Here is a 17,633-nt window from a genome sequence, read left to right as displayed (position 1 = left end):
GGAATTTAAAAATCTGAGCCCCTACTGTACACCATACATACAAATTAACTTCTGATAGAGATCTAAATGGGAAAGGCAAAACTATAAAGCTTTTAGATGAAAACACAGAAGAATAGTCTTATAACCTTAGGGTCTTCAAGAAGACACAAAACCCACTAACCATAGAGGGAAAACACCACAGAAGTCAGAACAGCTCTGGGGATTGATACTGGGTGAGATGGGCACAAAGGAGCCTTCTAGGGGGATGAGAATTTCTGTGTCTTCATCTGGGTGATGGATACATGGATGCATACATACGTTGAGACATTCATTTGCAAGTTTCGCATTTTACTATATATAATTTACATCTCGACAGTAAAAAGATATAAAGAAAATAGAAAACAAAACAAAATAAAATGACACAGGATGGGGGAGATCACTACAATACTGATAAATGAACAAAAAATTTATATCCTGAATGTAGAAAAAATTCCTATGAATCCATTAAAAAAAACATAAATATAGGAATAAAAAAACTTGAACATCTTCATGACACAGGAAATCCAAATGGTCAATAAACCAAATGATCAACAAAAAAATCAAAATGTACTTATTACTAATTAGAGTATTTAAAATAACATCACAAGGACATATTATACTCATCAGAATGACAAAAATTTTTAAGTGACCACATCAAGTGTTGATAAGGTAAAGGAAAGGGAGCTCATATACTGCTGATGGGGGTAAAAACTGGTACAGTCGATTCCAAAGAGTTTGGCATCATCTAGAATAAAGCTGAAGGTACGCAAGACACAGATTCCGTTCCTTAAGAAACCTCATGCTCACGTGCCAGGATACATGCATGTACGAAAAAGTTCATAGCAGCATTAACCGTGATAGCCCCAAAGTGGAAATGAGCCACATGTCCGCCAACTGAATGAATGAATGAACGTTATATCTTCTTGCAATGGAATACTATACAGTAAACTACATGCAACGGTTTGCTTGAATCTCACAATCATGCTTTTGAGTGACAAAACAATGCAAGCCATGATTCCATTTATATGAATTTCAAAGATGGCCAACCCAAAGCACACTGTGTAGGCCGCATGCACAGGAGCTAACCAGAGGAGGGCAGGGATGCCTGATAAGGAGCTCGGATGGGGAGGGGCTCAGCAAAGTCTGGCAGTGTCTTTCGCCTTGACCTGGGTGTTGGTTACACATGTCTGCTTTACAATTATTTGCAAACGACACACAAAGACTCTTCCCACTTTTCGGTACGCACACTGTATTTCAAGATAAGTACAATTAAAAAAAATTAGGAGGATGACTGAACTTGAAGTTTGGGTTGATCTGCCAAATGCCAATTCACATGTTCCCTCAACTAGATAGCCCTAAGAAATACTGCCCTGTAACGCCCCAAAACTCCTCTGAATTCTGTGGATTCCACTGTCTCAGTGATTCACAGGTATTGCCCAGGATGTGCAGCCCATTCGCAGCCCGGGTATCTGACGGATTGTGCATCGGAAACTTTCATTGTCATTTTCTTCTTGAAAACCCATTAGGATTTCCTGGTGCTTCCTAATTACACCCAGAGGAAACATGTGAACAAGAGCTGTGCTAGTTTCTGAAGTGCTTTAGGACAGAAAGACAGCAGAGTAGCTTTGATTCTGACATATTTTGGTTTCTCTCAAAAACTGGGAAAATGTTTTGACTTTTTAAAGGTTTTTCTCCTATCCTTAACCAGAAAGTGGAGACCTCTCTCTACATTTGACACTGTCTTCATTCTGTGAGCTTCTATGAGAATGTAAAATTAGGCCATTAACTAAAAACGAAGACAAGAATCTCTTGTAAAAGCTGGCTCATCACAGTCACGCGAAAACTCTCCAGCACAGGGTTGGGTCTGTGTTGTAAACTGCAATCCACCTCTTAGTTTTGCTCTTGCCTGGCTTTTGTCCAGCAGTGAGGCTTTTGCACAGCACGGGGCCTGTTTTCCGCTGCACTCAGTTAACCCTGAAGAAGAGGTCTGTCGGTTGCCCACACGGCCTTTCCTGGCAGCTCAGAGGCCAGCTGCCGGCGTGGGGAGGGGGCCGGCCAGGGCTCACAGGCTACACGGCCATGCCCCACTCTGGCGGCCCCAGGGGCAAAGGCACCTTGTCTCTACCTCAGAGGAGACATCCAGACCTGAGGACGGTAAGAATGGAAAAGGCGAGTATGTCTGAAAGTTAGCTTTATCTTTATATGTGTTTTTTTTTTTTTTTTTTTTTGCTGTACGCGGGCCTCTCACTGTTGTGGCCTCTCCCATTGCGGAGCACAGGCTCCGGATGCCCAGGCTCAGCGGCCATGGCTCACGGGCCCAGTTGCTCCGCGGCATGTGGGATCTTCCCAGACCGGGGCACGAACCCGTGTCCCCTGCATCGGCAGGCGGACTCTCAACCACTGCGCCACCAGGGAAGCCCTTATTTTTATATGTTTTGAGTTTGCGACCGTTATCCAAATGAAGGGGGGTAATGTGGATCCACAGGACCATGAGGAAGAGAAAAGCCAGAGCACCCGAAGGCCTCCCTGTTCCTGTCACCCCCATGAGGCCGTCAGCTCCAGGCAGAAAGCAGGCCCCTGCCTTCCCTTCGAGCTGCTCAGATCCACGAACAAACGTGGGAAAGCTGCCACCAAGGGTTAGCACTGGGACAGAGCCAGCCCGGCCACTCTCCCCCATCACAGCCCACGAGCAGGGGTGCCAGCCTCCTGCCCCGGCGGCTCCAGGGCCCGGCCCTCGGCACCCTTGTCTGTATCCAGTGAGGGCCAACCTCATCCCTTCACAGGCTCACTCGCCCAGTAAGTGCTTTTTTTTTTTAAATCTTCCGGTTCTAGACAAATAAGTGGTACAGAGAATCCAACACTTCCTGCTAAGAATGATGATCACAAAACGGACAGCCAGTTACTATTTAACGGTGCTTGAAATGGCTGTGGCACACCGATGTTTTGACCAGGCCCTTCTCTGTCACTGCTAAATTTGACTAAGGTCATTTCAGGCAAAAATACTGACATTAGTCAGGGTACCTAGAACATGTTTCTCTGTGCCAGACTTCAGCAACCTGACCTCTCAAGTGTCTTGTAAAATATGGATTCTGTGTGGCAGTGTTATGTAAGTACAGTGATTTAAAAAAAATTATTACCATCCTAAACACATGCAAAGTCACTGCTCATTTTCATAAAGAACGCAAATGTAAAAAGAAAAACTGGCAACTAATTAACTTTGTAAGAAAATACATACATTTAAATAACAACGGCAACACTTTTAAAGCACAAACCACGTGCCGGGAACTGCTCTGGGCACTCTGTATGCAGGCAGTGATCCTTCTGTTCTAAATTCAGAGGCTCTTCTGAAGGTAGATCTTCACCCTCGGGGACCACCCTGAGTATGACAGCCGGAGGAGTCTACCTCAACTATGACAGGCCCAGTGAGACAGCTTGGTAATGCTATTTGGGGAAAGAGGTGAGGTATGATTACCAAGCACTGAAACTTCGGATGTCCTTGTGCTGGTAAACTGTGTGCTGAATGTACTTTCAAAAGGCGTCCGGCACATTCTTTGCAGAGACAGGCTCCCTGGAATCTGAGTTCAGCCCCACGGGAGGCAGTGTCTGAAGGAAACTGTCATGCAGGTGAATTTTAGGCTGATATTTCAGACTTACTACTTTATGGTCTAATCTATACGTCAGATATACAACTTCTGAAATACAAAGTCAAGACTTATAAAAGTTCTTCTAAACTATACTTTATACTATAGAGAGACTGGGGAGGTGTGCAGAACGATTATGATGCAAACACAGTGTTAGAGAAAAGAATTTTGAAAAACAAGTACTTGGTACACCCAGACAATGGAATATTCTTCAGCACTAAAGAAAGAAACGAGCTAGCAAGCCATGACAAGACATGGAGGAGGCTTACGTGCACTTTACCAAGTGAAAGAAGCCGATCTGAAGGCTACGTGCTGTATGATTCCAACTCTGTGACAGTCTGGAAAAGGCAGAATTATGGAGACAGGAAAAGATCAGTGGTTGCCGGGGTCAGGGGAGGGGCAATGCAGAGGTGGAGCGCAGAGGAGTTTTAGGACAGTGAAAATACTCTGTGTGATACTACAATGATGGATACATGTCATTACGTATTTGTCCAAACCCACAGAATGTACAACATCAAGAGCGGACCCTTAAACTATGGACTCTGGGTAATAATGATGTGTCAACACAGGTTCAACTTCTGTTAAAAAAACGAGAGTGTCCCTCTGGTGGGGGTTACTGATGAGAGAGGCTTTGCATGCGTGACGGCTGTGGGAAAACGGGAAGTCCCCGTACTGTCCTCCCAACTTTGTTGTAAGCCTAAAACAGCTCTGAAAAAAAAAGTCTTCAAAAGTTTTTAAAAGAAAACCAAAAGTAATACAACAATAAACAAATATTTCATATAGTTTCTTTTAGTTTCAAAATTCAAAATACTCAGGCTAGCAAACTCACAACTGCCACGGAAGACTATTAACACGAAATCATTTAAGCGAGTTATTTCTAATGTGGTTTCCCGGCGACGTTCTTTCCCTGAAGTTACACTCATCAGACAGCATTTGTTAATCAATCAGCCACAGGAGCGGATCCTTAAGAACAAAAATTAATGGCAACAAATGTTCACGAAAGCTTTGTTTCTGGTTTGAAATTAATTTTGTATGGCGGCACTTAAAACACTGATAGTAACGGCTGAGAAGTAAAGTTAAGAAAACACGGTGTCACCTCAAAGCCAGGTGGCTAAAGTGGCCGCCAGGGAGTCAAAGGGAGCAGCTTCCGAGGACCCTGTCTCACTACTTGTGGTGTGAGGGCACCTTGCCCCGTCCCCACCCAGGCTGAGTGGGAACAAGGGTGACGCGGTTCACGCCAGGCACCTCACCTTGGAAAAGGACAGACTCCCATTTTCTACCTTACATGACAATAAATCTCAAGCAATCGTGCTTTTCACGCAAGTAAACAAGATAGAGCAGGACCGGATGCGTTCTGACCTCCGAGAGGCAGACAGCTGAGCGAGGCAGGCTTGGCAAGACCAACCCAGAGCCCAGGCGAGGGCACAGGTCTGAGGTCAGCAGGCAGGTGCGCACACCACGCACTCTGGCCTCTCCGTGTGCGTACGAGACACGCGCGGCTCGGCAGCCTTCACATGCGAACGTTTCAGTGTGCTGACAACAGTTTTCATTTCTAGCCGCTATGATCTTAGGGATGTAAGAAAACGAGAAGCACACAACTAAGAGCTAAGTAGACACCATCTGAAGGAGAACAACCTGAAGTATTTTAGTCTCATTTTAAAATAGTTGGGACTATTTGCCAAAACACCTGAACAAGGAAACAGAGTCCACTTTTGTGAGAGCCTCATGCAAGATATGACATCCCACTCCTCCAACTTTCGGCTTCGAGCCCTGGGGAACCAGTTGCTAGGATACCGTAGAAGCTACGTAAAACAGGTCTTCCTCCCTCTTTCATTCTGAACAGGTTTATTTATTTATATAGTCAAATCCATCAGGTTTGTGCTCTTTGACTCTTTAAAAAATTTTTTTTTGGCTGTGTTGGGTCTTCGTTGCTGTGCGCTGGCTTTCTCTAGTTGCGGCGATCGGGGGCTACTCTTCGTTGTGGTGTGCAGGCTTCTTATTGTGGTGGCTTCTCTTGTTGCAGAGCACGGGCTCCAGGCGCTCAGGCTGCAGTAGTTGTGGCATGCAGGCTCAGTAGTTGTGGCACGCGGGCTCTAGAGCTCAGGCTCAGTAGTTGTAGTGCACGGGCTTAGTTGCTCCGTGGCATGTGGGATCTTCCTAGACCAGGGCTCGAACCCGTGTCCCCTGCATTGGCAGGCGGATTCTTAACCACTGCGCCACCAGGGAAGTCCCTGAACGGGTCTATTTAGATGATGCCTTGGCCTGCCTCTGTGTGAGCGTGTGTGGGGTGCAGGGTGGCAGCGTGTTACACTCTCCTCAGCCTGGGAGTGGCACCCGAGCATCGCCCACCCATAGCCCCTCACTGACTTGCTTCACACAGGGTCCCAGGGAGGCCTCTGCTAACCTGCGAAGTCGTGTGCGCACTTGTTTGCTTTGGATGGGGAGAAAGATTTGGTTTGCACATCTTCAATCACATCAGGTGAGGGGTAAGAGAATCAATGAGAGGCTTTAAAAAACCAAATTAAATCACTGGGAAGCCAAACCCAAAGTTTACCTTTTGAAAGCCCAACAGCATTAAGAGGTTTTCCAGTTTTAATTAATGTCAGCTCAAAACTGAACAAATGATCACTGAAGGTTCACCAGCTGTTTAATGCTGGGGACACAGAAGTCAATAGAAGACAGTCCTTCCCCTCCAGAGGAGGAAAGACTGATTTCAGCAGAAAGATTTCTGCTTTGAACATTAGGATGGGCACAGTAAGATATTAAAAGCAGAAACGTATCATTTTGTGCATACCGCATAAGTACTTCTCCGGTGTGGAAATTCAGATGCCTTTTACAAACAACATCAAGTTTAGCCAGCTGTGCCATTCTGAAATGTTTAAGGCATTTCCCTGAACGCCTCCCTCTGGCGGCTGCTTGGCAGGCGCAGTCACAAGCTAGACTCCTCATGAAGAAAAAGTACAGAATGGAACGTGTCTCCATGTTTATACTAAAATTCCTGCACTCCCCAAGATGTGGCACTGTAGTCCAGAGTTTCCAAAATGCACATGAGAACAGTAAAGATTTCGTGGTGCCCTGCAAGAGAGACAACTGCTTAACACAGGTCCTACATATATGTTTTAGAAGCCTTCCCTCATATAATAGCTATTTAAGATACTGCAGAAAAAAATATGCTTTGGAACACATTGTGGTAACACACAGGGTCCAATGTGGGGTGTACAATATGACACAGATCCTGCCTAGGATAGACTTTTCTAGAGGGAAAGAGTTATGTATCCAGGTGTTTCCATGTGCTATGCTCACAGAGTGGCAGGGGGAACACAACAGATCCGCAGAAGACCAAGATGAGGGACTCAGGTTCAGTTAAGGGGGACTGTGGAAAAATTCCAGGAGGAAGACACACATGCTTGAGTCTTAGAAGAGGAAGGAGTTGGCTGTGGCAGAGGTACCTGTCTTCCAAGGCGGCTACCACCTCAGGGCTTAGGTATCTACCTCGATTATTACTTGAGGCCAAAGCAGAGCAGTGAGTGGGTACCACGTGCCAGACGCAACAGGATTAATTAACTCAAGACTGCATCTAACCCATCTGAATGCCCACGTGTCCCCCAAGAGAGGGAGACTGGAAGAAACACTGTGAGGGAGTGAAGGAAGCACCCGCAAGGAAGTCTAGACACTTGAACTAGACGACCCTGGGCTCGCACCTTGGTCCTGCCACTCATGCGCTGTGAGAGCCCAGACCAGCTGCAGTCAGGGAACCAACTCTCGGAGCTTTACTTTTCTCATCTGTAAAATAATAGTTCCCAACAAAGAGGCTTGTTAAAAAAAAAATTGTGCAAGATAATGTATGTAAAGGGTATAGCGTAGGGTTTGGCACCTAGAAATAACTCAGTGATTTTTAAAATTTTAATGTGAGGAGCAACAGAACGCACACGTCCTAAGTGCACATCCTGATGGGCTTTCTCACACATACACGTCACATAACCCCACCCAGATCAAGATGCAGAATGTGCCCAGCACCCTGGAAGGCCTCCAAGTACCCCTTCCCTATCAATGGCCACTCTCCTACCCCTCAAGGTAACCACCATTCTGACTGCTATCGCCACAGATTAATTCTGCCCGTTCTTAAACTTCGTGTAAATGGAATCATACAGTGTACACTCTTTTTGAATCTGGCTTCTTTAGGTGAAAACTATGTTAATGAGATTAATCCATTTGTTACACAGAGCAGTTCACTCTTTACCGCTGTGTATTGTTCCATGGAATGAACATTCCACAACATCTATTCTACTACTGGTGACTATTTTGGATGTTTCCACTTCGGGGCTATTATAAATAATGTTGACTAGGAAGGGTCCTGCACACGTCTTCTGATAGATATGTGTATGTATTTCTCCTGGGGGTACAGCTGGGGTGCAACTGCTGGCTCACAGGGCTGGTGGACGCCTAGTGTTAGCAGACACTGACAGTTTGCCAAGGGCATCTTTCCAGCTGACGTCTCCACCATCAGTTTATTAAGGTTCAGGCTGCCCCACATCCTTGCCGTCACTTGGTGCTGTCAGTCCTCTTATTAGCCATTCTGGTGGGCTCCTTACTGTGGGTTAAATTTGCACTTCCCTGATGAATGATGACGTTGAGCTCTTTTCATACATTTACTGGCCATCTATCTGGATTTCCTCTTTTGTGAAATGCCATGGGTCTTTTGTCCATTCTTAAAAACTGAATTACCTTTTCTTTGCTGTTTTGCAGGAGTCCTTTATATATTATGGGTATGAGTCCTTTGTCAGATACATACAATGCAAAACCTTTTCAAAGTCTTTCTCTTACAGTTAGCGCTTTTCGGTTATAATTTTGATGTCTTGTTTATGAAATCTTTGCCTCTTCTAAGACAATAACCATATTCTCTTATGATTCCTTCTAGAAGTTCTTGTGTTTTCCCTTTCACATTAAGGTCTATGATTCATCTTGAATTAATGTTCATGAATGGGATGAGGCAGGGGTGGTAGGCTTTCTTCCCCCTACGATATTAAATTGGTCTAGCAGCATTTATGGGAAAAGACCATCCTTTTCTGCTCAGCTACAGGGGTGCCTTTGTTGTGCATGTGTCAGTCTGTTTGAGGACTCTCTCTTCTGTCCTGTGATATTATTATCGTTATTATTTCAGTTTTACCACTGACTCACAGTGCAATCACAGATGAAAATATACCTTTCTCCTAGGCATTAACAGCTGTAATAGGATATTTGTACAAGAACATCTACTTGTTGAGAAACTATAGGCTGAGCACTTTGCAAACACGATGACATTTCACATTCACCACAACCCTGTGGGGATAGGTCCCATTTTAGATAAATAAGCTAAAGCTCACAACAGAGGTTTTTTTTTTTTTTTTTTTTTTTTCTTTTTGCGGTATGCGGGCCTCTCACTGTTGTGGCCTCTCCCGTTGCGGAGCACAGGCTCCGGACGCGCAGGCCCAGCGGCCATGGCTCACGGGCCCAGCCGCTCCGCGGCATATGGGATCCTCCCAGACCGGGGCACGAACCCGCATCCCCTGCATCGGCAGGCGGACTCTCAACCACTGCGCCACCAGGGAGGCCCCACAACAGAGGTTTAAGTGAAGTGTTTAGAGGTTAAGAAGTGGCAGAATCTGCATCCGTCTAGCCCCAGAACTGATGGTCTTGCCACTATGCCATACTTCCCAAACACGAGATTACTGGGGAAATGCTGTTTGGTTATCATTCCTATAAACAGTTACATTTCTGTACACAAGGAAAACTTACAAATGAGGCCTTTCAATAAAAAAAAGAAAGAAAGAAGGAAACAGAAAAGAAGGAAGAAAAAGAAAGAACAGAAAAAAACCCCAACCCTGTTTAGACTCTCATCCTATCCCTGTCCCCTCCCCCTCCAATAAAAACAATATTAAAAAACACCACATCAAGGACAACTGATCAAAACATAGATCAAAAAAGAATCAAGGGAAAACATTTCAAATAAAGTTCAGCTGTTTCTATTTGGAAACAACAACAATAAAAAATCCCACTTGCCACAATAAATGACAAATAAGAAATGGACCCTGTGGTAGCAGAGCTGGAATTTTCTGATGGCATCTGCTACTGTGTCATTACTGCGGGTCTCCGCAAGGGAGCCGGCAAGTGAACAGCTGGTCTTGTGTCCCTGACACAGCAGCCGTCGCGGAGCACTGTCCTTTGGGGTTAAGCACCCCTCTGAGATGTTGTCTTTTCCCTGGAACTAGAAATCTCAGTCGGTCTCTAGAAGCCACCTCCAAGAAATGGGACAGTAAGCCTTCTAGCCCTGTTCTTAGCCTGGGAGAGTTTTCAGTTTAGTTTGCCCTGATATGCCACCTTGAAATTCCTAATCCCCAAGTAAAGAGGAAGTCTTTCATAGGGTCCAAACCACAGATTGCCCATGGGGAACAAGGACTGCTACCCTAAGGTAACACGAGCCCTCACCCTCACCCCACCCCGTGGAGGATGCGTGAGTACACGGACACAGCCAGTCAATCCAGGGTGATCAGAGAATGGAGGTATTTCTGTTAACTGACATTTACTATCTGCACTGATTCCTAGTCTACGCATATCCAAAATATCTATTGCTTTTTAACACAAAATACTGAAATTAAAGTTCAATGAAAGCTTGATTGGTGTGAGTTATTAGAAGGGGTTAAACCAAACCAAGCTGAAATAGTATCACTGCCAAACCAAGCTTATTCAATTCACAAGAGAATCATCACACCTATGGGAGAAATTTCTCCTGTGCTTTGAACCACCCCTCACCCATCAAACACACACAAACACACACACAACTTCCTCAAGCTGCTGTTTTTTTCATTCATTTGTTCACTGTTTTACTCTGTCACCTACCCATCTAAGAAATATTTATAGGACATTTACTATGCACCTGACAGCAGCATATTATACTTAGGTGAAAAACAGAAAAAATGGTCCCTGCCATATGGGCCTTGGTCTAGAGGGTAATTAAGACATAAATGCACAAATATTCATTCAATTACAGACTGTGATAAGCTGAAGGAACAGAGCAGGTTCTAGGAGGGGTCAACCGGCAAGGCTTCCCTGAGGAAGAGATGAGGAAGGTGGACATGGAGACGAGGAGGACTGAGCCAGGGGACAAGAGTTCAGGCTGAGAGATGAGCATAACGACTGCCTTGAGGTGAGAAATTAGACAGATCTGAGACACAAAAAATGAAGAGTCTCTGGGGAATGCTAAGAAAGGGAGACCGGGAGGAGCTTCAAGATGGCGGAAGAGTGAGACGCGGAGATCACCTTCCTCCCCACAGATACATCAGAAATACATCTACACGTGGAACAACTCCTACAGAACACCTACTGAGCACTGGCAGAAGACCTCAGACCTCCCAAAAGGCAAGAAACTCCCCACGTACCTGGGTAGGGCAAAAGAAAAAATAAAAAAGGAAGACCGGTCTGGAGGTAAATGAAAAGGCAGGTGGGGCAAGACCATACAGGACCTCTCAGGACGTGCTGGAGCCTGTGGATTTATTCTAAGGACAATGGACGGGCTTGGAGGTTTTGTAAATGGGCATGTTTATGAGGGATGGTGCGGGGCAGGGAGAGTCAAGAGGCAGAGAGGAATGACCCTATTTTGGTTTTAAAAGACTGCACTGAGTGGATGGGGAATAAATATCACCGCAACACAACAAAACCAGAAACTGAAAGATGAGTTAGGAAGCTACTGCTGACATCCAGGCCAGGGGTGAGGAGAGTAAGGACTGGATGGTAGCAATGGAGATGAAGGGAAATGGGTGGATTTGGGGCGTATTCTGGAGGGAGAATCAACAAGACTTGGTGACACTTTAGCGGCAGGAGAATAAAAAACAGCATCATGAGTGACTCCCAGGTTTCTGACCTGAGCAACTAGATGGATGGAGATATTCCCACATTTATTGAAAAGGACAGGGGAGAATTTTGCAGAGATACTAATAGCTTAGCTTTGGACATCCTAGGTTTGGGGTGTCAGTAAGATATGCAAGCAAAATGTTAAGCAGGGTGTCAGAGACATACGCCTGAGACTCAGAAGAGAGGTCTGTCTAGAGGTTAAATCTGGTAGACAAAGGTGAACAGATGATGTTTAAAGTCTTAAGAATACCCAGAATACAACTTCATCTCCCATCTCCACGGCTACCAGCCTGGCCCAGGCCACTGTCATCTCCTGCCTGGATGATGCCAATAGCCTCCCTACAGGATTCCCTGTCATTCCACGGGCCCAGAATAGTGTCTGGGACATAAAAGGTGTTCAATAAACATTGAATGAATAAACGAATAGAGGAATAAATGGGTGAGATTCTTTAAGGAGAAAATGTAGAGTGAGAAGAGAGAGCCTGAGCTCTGGAATGTCCAGGAGAACTCCAACGTTTAAAAGTTGTGTAGAAGAGGGAGTAACAACAGAGAATAAGGAGGAGGAGCCAGGAAGACATGAAAAAAAACCAAGAGGAGGTACTATCATGAAAGAAAAAAGTGTTATGTTAAGGAGGAAGTGATGAGATCCGTTGAACTGAGTTTTAATACAATGAGAACTGCAAAGCATCCATTGACTCTGACAATTCAGAGGTGACTGGTGACAACAGGCAAATGATGAAGCTTATGAACACGTTCATCTGTCTATATTCTCCTTTGAAATTATTCCCTTTCTCAATAAATGTGGGAATATCTCCATCCATCTAGTTGCTCAGGTCAGAAACCTGGGAGTCACCTGTGATGCTGTTTCTTTTTTATTCTCCCACCTCTGAAGTGTCACCAAGTCTTGTTGATTCTCCTTCTAGATTATGTCCCAAATCCATCCAACAAAAAGGGTAAAGTAGAGACACTCTGGCATGGAGGATACCAGATGCAGAGGGTGCAGATACCATGCTGGAAATACTAGAATTAAGTCAAAGTATACATATTAAAACAATGAGATCCTGTAGCTATCACAACAAAATGCTGGAATCAGGCGTACATTTTCAAACAAACTCAGATGGTTCCTCACCCATGAACCCATTTTAAAGGAAATTCTGAAAGAAGGACTTCAGGCCGAAGGAAAATGATCCCAGGTGGACAGACAAAGCTATAAGAAGGGGTGAAAGGCAGGAAAGTAGTACATATGTGGATAGATCTAAATGAACACTGACGTTATAGAACTACGATAATAACATCTTACAGAGTTGTAAAAATAGAATAAAAATATATAACAACAACAGCATATAAACTGGGGGGTGCTGAGTGGTCCTGTATTATCTGGGAAGGGGGTAAAGGTCTGAAAAACATTAGATTTTCCTCAGTCTAGGATGCATGTTGTAATTTCCCAGGGCACTATTAACAGAATAGAAAAAAAGAATTAAAAACTTTTAAACCAGAAAAAGATAAACATTGAACTATATAAAACAATCAATCCAGAAGAAAGAGAAAAATAAAACAAAACAGAAAGCAAACCAGAGTAGCTTAAATACAAACACATCAGTAATTACAGTAAATATAGGGCTAAATGCAATAGCTAAAAGGCAAAGAAACTAGATTAAGAAAAAATCAACTATGCTGTTTACAACAAACACCTCTGACACAGAAAGACTGAAAATAAAAGGATTGTAAAGGTTATACCATGTAAATACCAACCAAAAGTGAGATAAAGTAGCTGTATTAGTAACAGGCAAAAAGCATTTTTAGAGATACAGAGGGTCACTTTACAGTGACAACAGGGGTATTTTTCAAGACCTATTATACACCTTAGTCTAATAATGTTGTCTCAAAATATATAAAGAAAAATATTATATAACTAAAAGGAGAAATTGAGAGAAATCTATAATCATAGGCTGATATTTTAAAACATTTCTCTCCACAACCGATAAACCAAAGTAGATAAAAATATCACTAAAAATGTAAAAATTTTACAAACTTGACCTAAAAATACTGTACTCCACTACTAGAGAATAGATGTGATTTTCAAGCACACACACAACAGTTGCAGAAACTGACCATACACTGGGTCATAAAGCAAGTCTTAATAAATTTCATAGGACAAAGAACATCAAGTATGTGCTCTTTGATCATAATGAATTTATGTTAGAAATCAATCTCCAAAAGATAATTCTTATTAGTTCAGAATTTAAGAAATGCATTTCTAAATAATCCATGGGTCAAAAAAAAAAACATAACAGAAATTAGAAAACACTTGAAATGCATGATAACCAAAATAATACATAGTAAAATCCACACAAAGAAGCTATAAAAATACACAGAGAGGAATAAAAGCTGAAAAGTAATAATCCTAAATAAATGGACAGATATACCATGTTCATGAGTTAGAAGACTCAGATGTAAACTCTCATTACATTGATTTTAGCCAAAGCAATCTCAATGAGGAATTCAACATGTGGGGATTTTACACTGTTTTTGTTGGTAGTGATTTCATGCGTGTACATACGTGTATGCACATGTGTGCACAAAAACACGCAAGTGTGAATGTGTAGAATCTGACTAGCTGGTTTTAAAATGTTATGGGCAAATACAAACGACCAAAAATAGCCATAATACTCTTAAAAAAGAAGAAACAAGTTGGAAGGACTCAGTCGACTAATATCAAGATACTTTAGAAAGTGACAGTACTTAATACCATAGTACTGGTACAGGGATAGAACACAGAGATCAATGGAAAAGAAAAGAGAGTCCAGACCCACACATATATGGACACCTGACTTACGATACAACTGGCACTAGAGTAGACAATGTGTGTTCTTTTCAATAACTGGGCTGGGACAATTGCGTGCCCATATGGAAAAACATAGAAATAGACCTCTAACTCACACCATATACAAAAATCAACTCCAAGTGAATTACAGACCTAAATATAAAAGGTATCAATGCTCTGTGGTGACCTAAATGGGAAAGAAATCCAAAAAAGAGGGGATATATGTATACGTATAGCTGATTCACTTTGCTGTACAGTAGAAACTAACACAACATTGTAAAGCAACTATACTCCAATAAAATTTTTAAAAGTAAATAAATATAAAAGATAAAAATATGAAGTATTCAGAATATAGATTATCATCATAACCTGAGGGTATGAAAATATTTCTTTAACAAGATACACACCTAAAAAACTAACCATAAAGAAAAAGTGATAAATTTGACTAAAAGTTAAGAACTTCTGTTAATTAAAAAAAAAAAGCTATAAAGGGAATGACAAGGTAAGTCATAGAACAAGGGAAAGGAAATATTAGCAACACATGTTGCTGACAAAGAACTTCTATCTAGAATATATAAAGATTACAAACAAATTATAAAAAGATAACCCAATGAAAAAATGGGCAAAAGGTTTTGATCAAGCACAGTTTACACACACACACACACACACACACACACAATCCAAATGGTAAATAAACATTTTAGAAGATGCTCAGCCTCACCAGTCATGCAGGCAACAGAGCAAATGGGATCTTAACTATAGTGGGTGCATGAGGGAGGGAGGAGAGGAGGTGGTATACAAGAGCTAAATCCTAGTGTCATAACAACGTAAACAGGTAACACCAAGATGTGATATATCAAGAAACAGCAGCGAAGCATATTACTTAGTTACAGAAAAGCAACTACTAGAAGAAAGAGCTGAGAGAGTGAATTGCAAAGTGTGGAGGGTGGAGCCAGAGAACTCACTCCCCCATTCTACACCTTTTGGCATTAAAAAAAAATACAGATTTATTATTTTGATGAATAAAAAATATAGGAAAGAAAAAAACATATGAATGGGGGTGGGGGAGTGAATGAGAAGTAAGGAGGCAAGGTCAGGGAAATTAAATAATTGTTGGGAAAACCTGCCTGAGAGCAGGAGATGAGAAACAGTGTGGAGGAGGAACATGGGGTGGATTTGTTCTGTGATCTGTATTATGGCCCTATTTGCTCTGGCTACTAGGGAGGTCAGGTTTTAATTTATGGCTCACATCTAAAAATTGAATCCCTAGGCTATAATACTTCTTCATTTCTGACCATTCAACCATCATTCTCCCTTTGCTCTCATATTTTGGTATGTATCTCATATCTTGTTAAGTGTATTTTTTATGTCTTGAAAATCTAGTAGGTGTTTATAAACAAAAGTCCAAGGAGTTACTAGATGTACATAACGCAAAACGTGTAACATTTTGCAACTTCTTGACAATTTAAAGGAGATTCTGGAAGCTTGCAATGCTTCATTAATTATCATTTAAAAAACCATTTATCTACATAGATTGTCCATCTACATTTTTTCAATTTATAATTCTGAGTAATTTCTCCACTACGTGAATATGTTACTGTGCTTTCTCTGTACGTGTTCCGTTCCCTCCCAGTGACTTACAAGGAGGCAGTTTAGGAAAGCAGCTAAGAATCAGGTACACACCAAGTTTAAATTCTAGGTCTGACCTTCAGGACAAGTCACTAAAGCTCTCTCAGTTTATCTTCTCACCTACAAATAGGGCGGATAATGATAACAGTATCTGCTTCACAGTGTTGCCAGTAACTGCTTCACGGTGTTGTAATGTATGTAAATCCATAGTAAGGACTCAATAAATGTTGCCTGAAAGAAGTGAATGAATGAATGAATGAATATCCGGCAAGGAGGATGCCAACATAAAAGACTTTGTAAGCATGAGCCACATGCAGCATATCTGCAGAACTATGATGTGCTGTGTGCAACAGCCTTTTAATTTTTTGGTCTTTGCTAAAGGCCAAAGATTAGCAATGAAAACCTTTTCTCACTAGAAGGTCAACTGAGGGAATATAAAAGTAAAACTGGGTGAATTTCTTTGTTCGCAATAAATCATCTTTTTCATCAGGAAATGCAACACCTGCAGTTACACCTGAATGTTCTCTTACTGCTTTCCTGTGACAGAAAAGCTTTCTTCTTTTTCCTTTCCTTTTTTGGGGCTAAAATATTTCAAACCTCTCTAATGAGCACAGCCTGTGGTGCCTGATCATAATGCAATGCAGTGAACCGACTCTGTTTTACCTTGAACAAAAAAGTCTTCTGAGGCTGTTTGTCTTTCCCTGACTGAGCTTATAAGCTATCATGCTCTTTAAAATAGGAGATTTTCTTCTATTGCTAATCAGACAAATGACAGTATCTTTAGCACAAATAATAAGCATTTCTCAATCTACTTACTTTGAAACACATGATTTTCATCAGCTCCTTTTCTCTTCTTGACAGAAACCACAGTGAGCATTTTAAAAATAAAATTCCCCTCCTCCTTGGTCTCCCACAGGGTTACAAACTCAGAGTCCTTGCAATGGCCTTATTCACCCCTGCCCCCCACCTGCAATAAGCACCAGGCCACACAGTAGCCAGGGCAAGGGACTGGGCTGAGTTTGATTCTCACCAGGGAAGGTCTTGAAGTTAAACAGATTATCTCTCAAACTTAACAGGCTGTACCCAGTCCCTGGCTCCTCATCACTGGACTAGATCAGTTTCTGACAGGGCAAGACCTTGGTTGGTGGAGTGGGGGGGAAGAAGCAAGTTCCCTGCAGAACACCTTCCAGAAGGGTGGTCAAACCAGGTAAGGGCAAGAGCCAGAGCCCCCAGCATCACTAACAGAGGGTCGCAAGACCGTACCCAACCAAAACCAGAATCTGGGGCCACTGAAACGTTTCTCCCCATTCCTGAGGTCTCAGAGGCCTCCAAACTAGTGTTAAAATGGTTCTTCCAGAGGACTGGATACCTCGAATCTCTATAGAAAAAAATGTAAGCTTCTGCACATTTACTCCAAGGGACACATAGTGTTTGGAAAGGTGACATCAGTGACATGCGGCGAACACAGGGGCAATGGATGAGCTTTTGCCTCAGAGTCTTAAGGCACTCTGTAGTAGAAGGCTGGTTTAGAATGTCCTAGTCACCTCGAAAACTTGAGCTCACTACGCTGCACAGACCGCAGGAGTGACACTCCAGCCCCGAACCTTGAGAAAGTGGCTTAGTTCTTAGGAACG

At 42.7% G+C, this 17,633-nt stretch overlaps 1 protein-coding gene across 1 annotated transcript in view; it reads right to left on the bottom strand.

Annotated features, from left to right (window-relative positions):
- The window catches only part of ATXN10 (ataxin 10), a 160,176-nt gene that overhangs the window by 13,773 nt on the left and 128,770 nt on the right, over nt 1-17,633 (bottom strand). The gene's annotated exons all lie outside the window — the stretch shown is intronic.

This window comes from Mesoplodon mirus (assembly GCF_964341445.2).
Source record: "Mesoplodon mirus genome assembly, chromosome: 11".
NCBI lineage: Eukaryota > Metazoa > Chordata > Mammalia > Artiodactyla > Ziphiidae > Mesoplodon > Mesoplodon mirus.
Note: the sequence above shows the minus strand (reverse complement) of the source record. Positions and strands in the feature narration are given on the sequence as shown.